Source organism: Pinus tabuliformis, chromosome 6 (genome assembly GCF_031772625.1).
Source record: "Pinus tabuliformis cultivar Carrire ecotype Pingquan chromosome 6, CPIR1, whole genome shotgun sequence".
Classification (NCBI taxonomy): domain Eukaryota; kingdom Viridiplantae; phylum Streptophyta; class Pinopsida; order Pinales; family Pinaceae; genus Pinus; species Pinus tabuliformis.
The window spans coordinates 414,172,749-414,181,506 of record NC_142292.1 but is presented as its reverse complement, the minus strand read 5'-3'; positions in this window follow the sequence as shown (position 1 = coordinate 414,181,506).

Genomic DNA, 8,758 nt, shown 5'->3' with positions numbered 1-8,758 from the left:
TCTCCCCCCGAGCCATCCTGCATGCCTCCAGCCCTCAACAGGATTTGTGCACTCTTTGTGCCGGGTTATCTGGTCCTAACCAGACTTAACCCTCTTTTCCCTTTTCTTTTCTTTTCCTCTTCTTGGAGAAAGATTAATTTTTCCTCTTCTTGGAGAAAGATTAATTTTTCCTGTTTCTCCTTACATCACAGAATTCCCTCAGTCAGGACTTTTCCTGTTTTGGAGGGTAGTTCCATCAGTTATCACAACTGATCATTTTCTTTAAGATTCACCTCTTAGAGGCTGCCAGCAATTCCAAAGAAAATATTTAAATTACTTAATCAAAATAGTTTGCCACAGTTTTGTTTAAAACATAACAACAACTATATTAGTCTTTTACCACAGTAAACTTTCAAATTTACATAAATCTGGGGTCATTACACATGGCGAAGAATCATCGTGCCTGTTGAGGCATCGAAACCAGGGTTTCCCTCCACGGCCGGATCTGAACAACAAATGGAGACCATCGATTTGTCCACATGGTCATAGTTTGGTATTTAATTATAGTCATGGTAATAGTTTTTTATTTATATACATTACTTTGTTTAATTACATATATTTTTTAATTTTTATTATTATTATTATTGTTGTTGTTGTTGTTGTAGTAGTAGTAGTATGTTTTAACTTATGGACGTTTGACAGCCATATAATTAAATAGTTACACTAACTCCTTTTTCATAATGTATCATAAACATATATTTATTATAACTATTTTTCAATAAACAAATATTTATTATTAGTGTTTTTTTATCAAAATGTCAATAGATTTTTATGGGAACATAATTTTTACAATTTATATTAAATCAATTACAAATATGAAATTTAAAATCCATCTATTAAATAAAAAATTAAAATATAACACATTATTTAAATATGTAAAACCATTTTTGTAAACTTAAATGCCAATTTTATTACAAATTATATGTAAACAATTTATATCTGTGAAAAAAAATTACCCCAGTTTCAAAAATTGAGTTCTATAATTCTCTTCTCAGCTACTATACTTGCTAGATAGCAATAACATCTTCAGGTTAAGCTATAGTCAACACTAAATTTTTGTATGATAAATTTTAAAACACTCTAGTTCGGAAAAGAGAAGTTAGTGTTCAAGCCAAGTAACATATATAAATGACATCTTGAAGAACATGATGGTTGTTGAAATGGTTGAGCCTTTGAAGGTGAGATAAAGAAATGTTTACTAGGAGGAGAAGCTCTAGGTTAATTTCTCAGAAGTATTGGTCTGCAAAAATTATAAAAGGATAGATCAATTGATGAATAGAAAATCACAGATTCTTGGTTGATGCATATGAGAGGAAGAATTTCTAGGAGTATTAACTATGATTGCATGTTCATGGTAATTCAGTTGCAAAGACTATGAAAGATGAGACATGTGATATAAATTGTTGGTTATCCCGTTTTTGAGTTAGAGTTATCTCATTGAAGATCAAAGATTGAAATAGAGTGCAAAATACGCCTTTGATGAATTAAAGACAATTTTGTCTCTCATTGTGGTGGCTGAAAAATACTTCTAGAGCTATGTGACAATTAATGAGGACAATCCTCAAGTTGTGCATGTGGTAAATGAAGTTTAGTGTTGAACAAGGTGAGCTATATTGAAGTGCACACTCATGCCCTGTAAAAGTAAAATAAAGTGACCTTTATTCCATAATCATTGTAGTGAAGACTCTGGATAGAGCCATTTGTAGGTAGAAAAGATGAAAAAAATATAGTTCGACTACTAGAGACCATGGAGGTAATGTTTTTGTATGTGTTTTAAGAGAAGAGAAGGACACAAGTTAAGTAGTATAAATAGAGATAAGCCAAAAAAGGAGACCTTAGGGTTGAGAGGTGATTGAGGCTATGTATGAGGCTGAGTAACGACCATATCTGAGAGCAATGGATATAAATAAGAAATCTATAGATATAGTATGAAAATAATATGAATCTATAGGTTCACCATGTTGGGGACTACACATAAGAATGTTAGTGCTTCCATCTAAGTGGGTGTTTTAAGAATAGCTTCGATGTTAGTTCCTCTAGCAACTTGGTGCATGAAAAATAAAGTACTTTGTATGTCTCAATGGTGCTAGTAAATTTTAGGCCCCTATACTACTAGTGTAACCCCTTATTGTTATTACTACAACCCCCTTATTATATTTTTGTACCCATGTAGTCCCATATTATTATTATTTTGACCCATATAAGCCCACTATTGTTATTATTATGCCCTTACATAATTATTGTTATGTTGGCTCTCATTATATTATGACCCCTTAGACTCCTATATATAGAAAGAAGGTCTTGTCATTTGTTGCATCCAAGAATTGTTCATTTTTGTAATCTAAAGGATTTTGGCCCCTCAAAGAGGCTAAATTCTAAGGTGTTGATCCATCTTTTATATCTTTTGGTGAGCTGGTTTCATAATATCTGGTGTTAGAGCTTTGGATTCTAGGGTTTCGCTGCTCCAAATAGGTCATCATGGTATTTTTGCTATAACTTTTTACTGTGACATTTCAAAAGCTAAAAAAAACCCATTTGAGAAGAAATCTTGCCAAACCACACATCCAAATTTCTAATTTCGTCTCGCTATATTTTCAGAGATATTATATGAGGAATTTAGGGTTTTTGCAAGCTACATAATTTCATCTGAAATAGGACATCATGGTATTTTCGCTATAACCTTTACACTACGAAGTTTTAGAGGCTAAATAAAAAAACCATTTGAGAAGAGATCATTCTAAATCTCGTATCCAAATTTCATATCCTATCCCACTATATGTTTGGATATATGAGATGAGGAAGTTAGGGTTTTTGCAGACTCCCGAATTACATCCTAAACAGGTGACCTTGGGAAAATCGTCATAATGTTCTCTCTATGCAACAAATTAAATTTTCGTAAGAAGTTGCAGAAAGAGAACAAACCGTAGTTTTCTATATATAGTTTTTAGATCCGAAGGTAGAAATAGTGACATATGGCACATCGTACAAGTTATTTATACTAAAAAATTATATAATCAAGTCATCTTAGGATATTGGGCATAACTCTTTCTTGGAGAATCAAATTCTGATCAAACTTGTGACGTTAGAAAGAGGACTCAGAGGGCTCCCGAGAAAGTACAAAGTTACAGTCATCTCAAGACCGAGCTCCCGAAATCAAGAAATGGCGATATGAGGAAGTTTAATGGAAAGGACCCAGTAAATTGGATACTACAAATGGAGCAATATTTTTATCCAGATGGTGTACCACTATTACAAAAGGTACGTATTGCATCTTCATATTTAGAACTAGATCAATTTTTATGGTATAAACAACTATTTTCTTCTAAACAACTTGTTACATGGTCAATTTTCATGGGGGAAATGATAGAACCTTATGAGGCTACAAAGAGCAACACCTTCTTTAGAGTAACACCACAACAATTGGAAGAAAAATAGCAAAAGTGCTTTGTTACAAAATGGAAAGAAAAATTATGGAAACAAGTCTACCCCTCATAACTATAAAGATGGAAGTGTTGTTTCTCCTAGCCTTCCACAACCTACAAGGGTTACACAACAATAATTGGAAGAAAAAAGAGAAAAAGGGCTTTGTTACAATTGTGATAACAAATACATTAATGGTCATAAGTGTGCTCAGAAGAAATTATTTTACATTGATTGTGGAGAGGAGGAAGAAAAGGATCAAGAAACATCAAAAGAAGAGTATATACACCAGGAACCAACCCCAGAGAAAGAAGAAATGAATCCGACCATATCTTGTAAATCATTGGAAAGAATTACTACCCCTCAAACTCTTAAGATAGAAGGACATATCAAGAAGAAAAAGGTTCAAGAAGTGAAAGACCACATCAATAAAGAAGAAATGAATCTGACCATATCTTGTAATGCAATGGCCGGAATTACAACTCCTCAAACTGTCAAGATAGAAGGATGCACCAAGAAGAAAAAGTTTCAAGAAGTGAAAGATCACATAGAGCATCAAGAAATGAATCTGACCATATCTTGTAATGCACTAGAAGAAACTACCACTCCTCAAACTCTAAATATAGAAGGACATATCAAGAATAAAAAGGTTCAAGCAGTGAGAGATCACATCGAGCATCAAAAAAATCTCTCCAACTCTTAAAGGATAATGCCACTATGGTGCAGAATCGAATGAAACAACAGATAGATCAAAATCGCAGTGAAAAAGTTTTTGATGTAGGTGATTGGGTATTTTTACAACTACATCTCAAGCAAGCTATTATGAGAAGGGAATGTTGGCAATACTACGTGCACTTAAGAAATGGCGACCTTACCCAATGCGAAGACACTTCAAGGTAAAAATGGATCATGATAGTCTTAAAAACTTTTTGGAACAAATATTATCTTTAGAAGAACAAAATAATGGGTCACAAAGATGTTGGGTTATCACTTTGAAATTATCTACAAAAAAGAGAAGAAAAATGTTTTGGCAGGTGCAATCTCATGAAAGGATGAGGACGTGAAAGAATGGTTGTGTGTTATTTCTATTATCCAACCAGATTTGATAAACAAAACATGGTATGAATGGAAGATGGACGAAGAAGTGTGGCCACTGATTCAAAATTTTCAGAAGATCCAAATTCAAACAATATTGCTAGACTTTGAAGATGAAGGAAAAATCATATTGGAACCTACAACAGTCATAGAAATGAGAACCTGATAGCTATGGAATTGATCAATTTCAGAGTGTCCCATCAAGTGGAAAAACTTACCTGTTGAAGATTCCACATGGGAGGAAATTGTTTTTATACAGAAGCATCAAGAACTACACAAGCGTTGAGGACAACACTTTTTGAAGGAGAGGGGCATGTTAGGCCCCTATACTACTAGTGTAACCCCATATTGTTATTAGTACAACCCCCTTATTATATCGTTCTACCCATGTAGTCCGCATATTGTTATTATTGTGCCCCATAGAGGCCCACTATTGTTATTATTATGCCCCTTAGAAGCCCACTATTGTTATTATTGTGCCCTTACATTATTATTGTTATGTTGGTTCTGATTATATTATGACCCCTTAGACTCTTATATATAGAAAGGAGGCCTTTTCATTTGTAGCATCTAAGAATTGTTGGTTTGTGTAATGTAAAGGAGGTTGCCCCCTCGAAGACCTTGAATTCTATGTCATTGATCTATCTTTTCTATCCTTTTGTGAGCTAGTTTCATAACAATAAAAGTAATAGGGAGTTTGTGTTTCTCGCTAGTTGGGGCTAATAAAACACATTATGGAGATGGTGCTTCCCGTGAGTGTGTGCTTACCAAAAAAAATGATGTAATCAGAGTGGTGGCATTTGATCAACATCGTAGCAACTAAGATTTGTGATTTACTCCCTTTATGGATTTTTTCTTAAAAACCTATGTGTATGCTACTTATGTTGTGATGAATGATTCATCTGTTGATTTATGTTGATATATACATAATATGTTATGGAATCTTCAGATGAATGGTTTCCAAGTAAATGGAATTATAAATTCGCATTATTTTTTAAATCATCCTGAAGACTAATTTAAAACACCCTGTTAGTATTAATTATCTTTCCAAGATGGTATTTTGAGCACTTAAGCTCTACGATGTACAAGTAAGAAGGACGTGACCAAGGGATATGACTAGGTTTTTATCAGCTATCTCGACATTGGAACATATTCATAATTATGCCTAAATATGCTAATATGTCAAGGGAATCAATCCCATATGTCTACACTTAATCACAATATGACAAAGGGTTGTGAGTGCAATCTTTCTAATATGAGGATACCTAGATCATATCTAATATCATTCCCACATGTGCCTAATAAAATCTAATATGCTCACCAATTAGTTTATTTATAGACATTTTTATGTGTGTATGTGCTCCCTTGACTTGTATACGTATCGCCTTACTACAATCCAGTTCAATAATGCCTTCCCTTAACAAGTAGTGAATCAACCATGGATACCTTCCTAACACTATTCACTTTATATTCCCCCCAACTTTGACATCAATGACAAGATTACAACAAAGTCTTCCTTTGATAGTAAGGTCCTTACAGATTATATCCCTAATGGCATAATGGAAAGGCATTTACACATTACAATAAGGGTTTCTAAGGTAATTTGATAAAATTAAACCTTCTAATTGATTTGTGGATTTGTTATTGTATATAGGATTTGATATTGAATTTTCCATCTAATATTGTGTACATTTAAATATATATGTGTGTGTGTGTGTGTGTGTGTATCAATCTTCATTTATTGCAGAACTGTTAAATTTAAATAAGCTAAAAATTATGCTTTTTTGGTTTGAAACATAGAGACTTCATATATGTAAGTATAAAAAAAATTGAGGAAAAAAGTAATTAATAAAAATTGTATGATATTTTATTTTATTTTTAAATTGTATATTGAATTCTAAATTATATGTTCGAACAAAGTTATTTTGAATATTTGTAATTTGAAATATCACATAATTTTACAATTTGTAATATATCAATTAAAAAGTGAAATTTAAAATCTATCTATTAAATAAAAGTTAATAAAAAATTAAAATATAACACATTATTTAAATAATTAAAACCATCTTTGTAAACATAAACACCAATTTTAATAAGGATCATGTGCAAACAATTTTATATACATCAAATTAAATTGCCTTAGTTTGAAAACATGAATTCTATAATTTTGTTGTACCTATACTTCATCGATAACATTAATACCTTCATGATAAGCTAGAGTTAATATTGTAGTTTTGCACCATAAATTTTAAAACACTCGAGCATAAGACAAATTTTTGTTCACGTGTCATAACAAGTATAAATGATATGTTGAACAAACACTCGATCATTGTTACAATGGTTGAGCTTGGTTAAAAGTAATATTTACCAAGAGGAGATGTTATAGGTTAATTTCCCATAGTGTTTGGTGTTCAACAACTACAAAAGGATAGATCAATTTATGAACAGGAAATTATGCAGTCTTGGAACATTCGAGAGGAATCGTTTCTAGGAGTATTAAATGTGATTCAATATTGATGGTAATTCAGCTGTAGAGACTATGGAAAATCGGACATGTCATGGAAATGATTGGTGGTCCCATTATTGAGTTAGAGTTATCTCATTGAGTCTTGGTACATTGGAAAGGAATTCTTTCTAAGAGTATTAAATGTGATTAAGTTTTTATGGTAATTCAAATCATAAACTATGAAAGACGAGACATGTCATGGAAATGGATGGTGATCCCATTATTGAGTTAGAGCTCTCTCAAGGAAGATCATAGATTTAAATAAAGTGAAAAGTATGGCTTTGATGAATTAAAGACAATTTTGTAGCTAATTACAATGGTTAAAATATACTTCTCAGGCTATGTGGCAATTAATGGGGATCCTCCCCAAGGTGTGTAGGTGGTAAATAAAGTCTATTGTTGAGCAAGGTGAGTGATATTGAAGTGCACACTCATGCCCCACAAAAGTAAAATAAACCAACCTATAATCTTTATTCATTATACTAAAGACTCTGAATAGAGCCAATGTAGTTGGACTATGAGGTACAGTCTGGATAATGTTGTTGTATGTGTTTTAAGAGAAAAGAAAGACAAGGGATAAGTCGATTGAGTAGAGAAAAAGGTTACTAAGGAGATCATAGTGTTAAGAGTTGATTGAGGCTATCTATCAGAACAAGAGCTATAGCTAAGATAAATGCATATAAATACAAAACCTATAAATATAGTATCAAAGTCATATGAAATATTTAGGTTGGGGCCTACACTTCAGAATGTCAAAGATTCCATCTATGTTGGCTTCTAAAGAATAGCTTGTGGGTTGTTTCCTCTACCAAGTGGGTTCTTGCAAAATCAAGTGGTTGGTGATTATTGTAAGCCAACCATATACCCATCAAAGAGGAATTTGGCACTTCTTTCTCCTCCATGTGAGTAAAAATAATATGGATTTGGTGCTTCCTCCTAGTTTGTGCCAACAAAGCACATTATGGAGGTCACGCTTCCTAGGGTGCTTACTAAAAACTTGATGCAATCCGAGTGGTCACATTTGATCTGCATAAAAATATGTGTATGCTACTTGTAACACCCCTCCCTTGTGAACTAAATTATTGTAAACCTAAGCTAAGTTAAATCTAGGTGTGATATCCTCCCTTGTTTTTTTAATGTTCTAAACCTAAGCTGAGGAAAGATATGTTTGATATGGTCCTTTGTGAGTTAAAATATTATAAAGCTAAGCTGAGGAAAGTTAGGTGATATGTAATATTAAAAGCAAATGTGTTATTAAATAAATTAATAAAATAAATCACTTGGAGGGTGGAGCACCAAGAGAGAGGAGATTCTTGCTAAATCCCATGAGTAATGGGATAGGGATGAATCATTCAAGATGATCTTCGAGATGTGATTCTAGATAAGCTTGGATGGATTGGATATCCATCGGGTAGATGGGAGATAAAAATCCATCAGACATAAAATATTTGCGAGAGATAAAGGTAAGATTTTATGTGGAAAAGAGTGGCGGGAGATAAAGACGAGATTTTATGTTCCTCCTCCCTCCAAGCGAGGTCTTAGTTGGTGTCAAATGCATGGAATGTTTGTATGATGACTCTGACTCTCTCTCTCTCTCTCTCTCTCTATTATTGTTCCAGTTTTTCTATGAGATTCACTTGCATGGTATGGGCTCTATATTAATCCTTACTTGTTATGAAGTTAAATTATTTTTCTCTC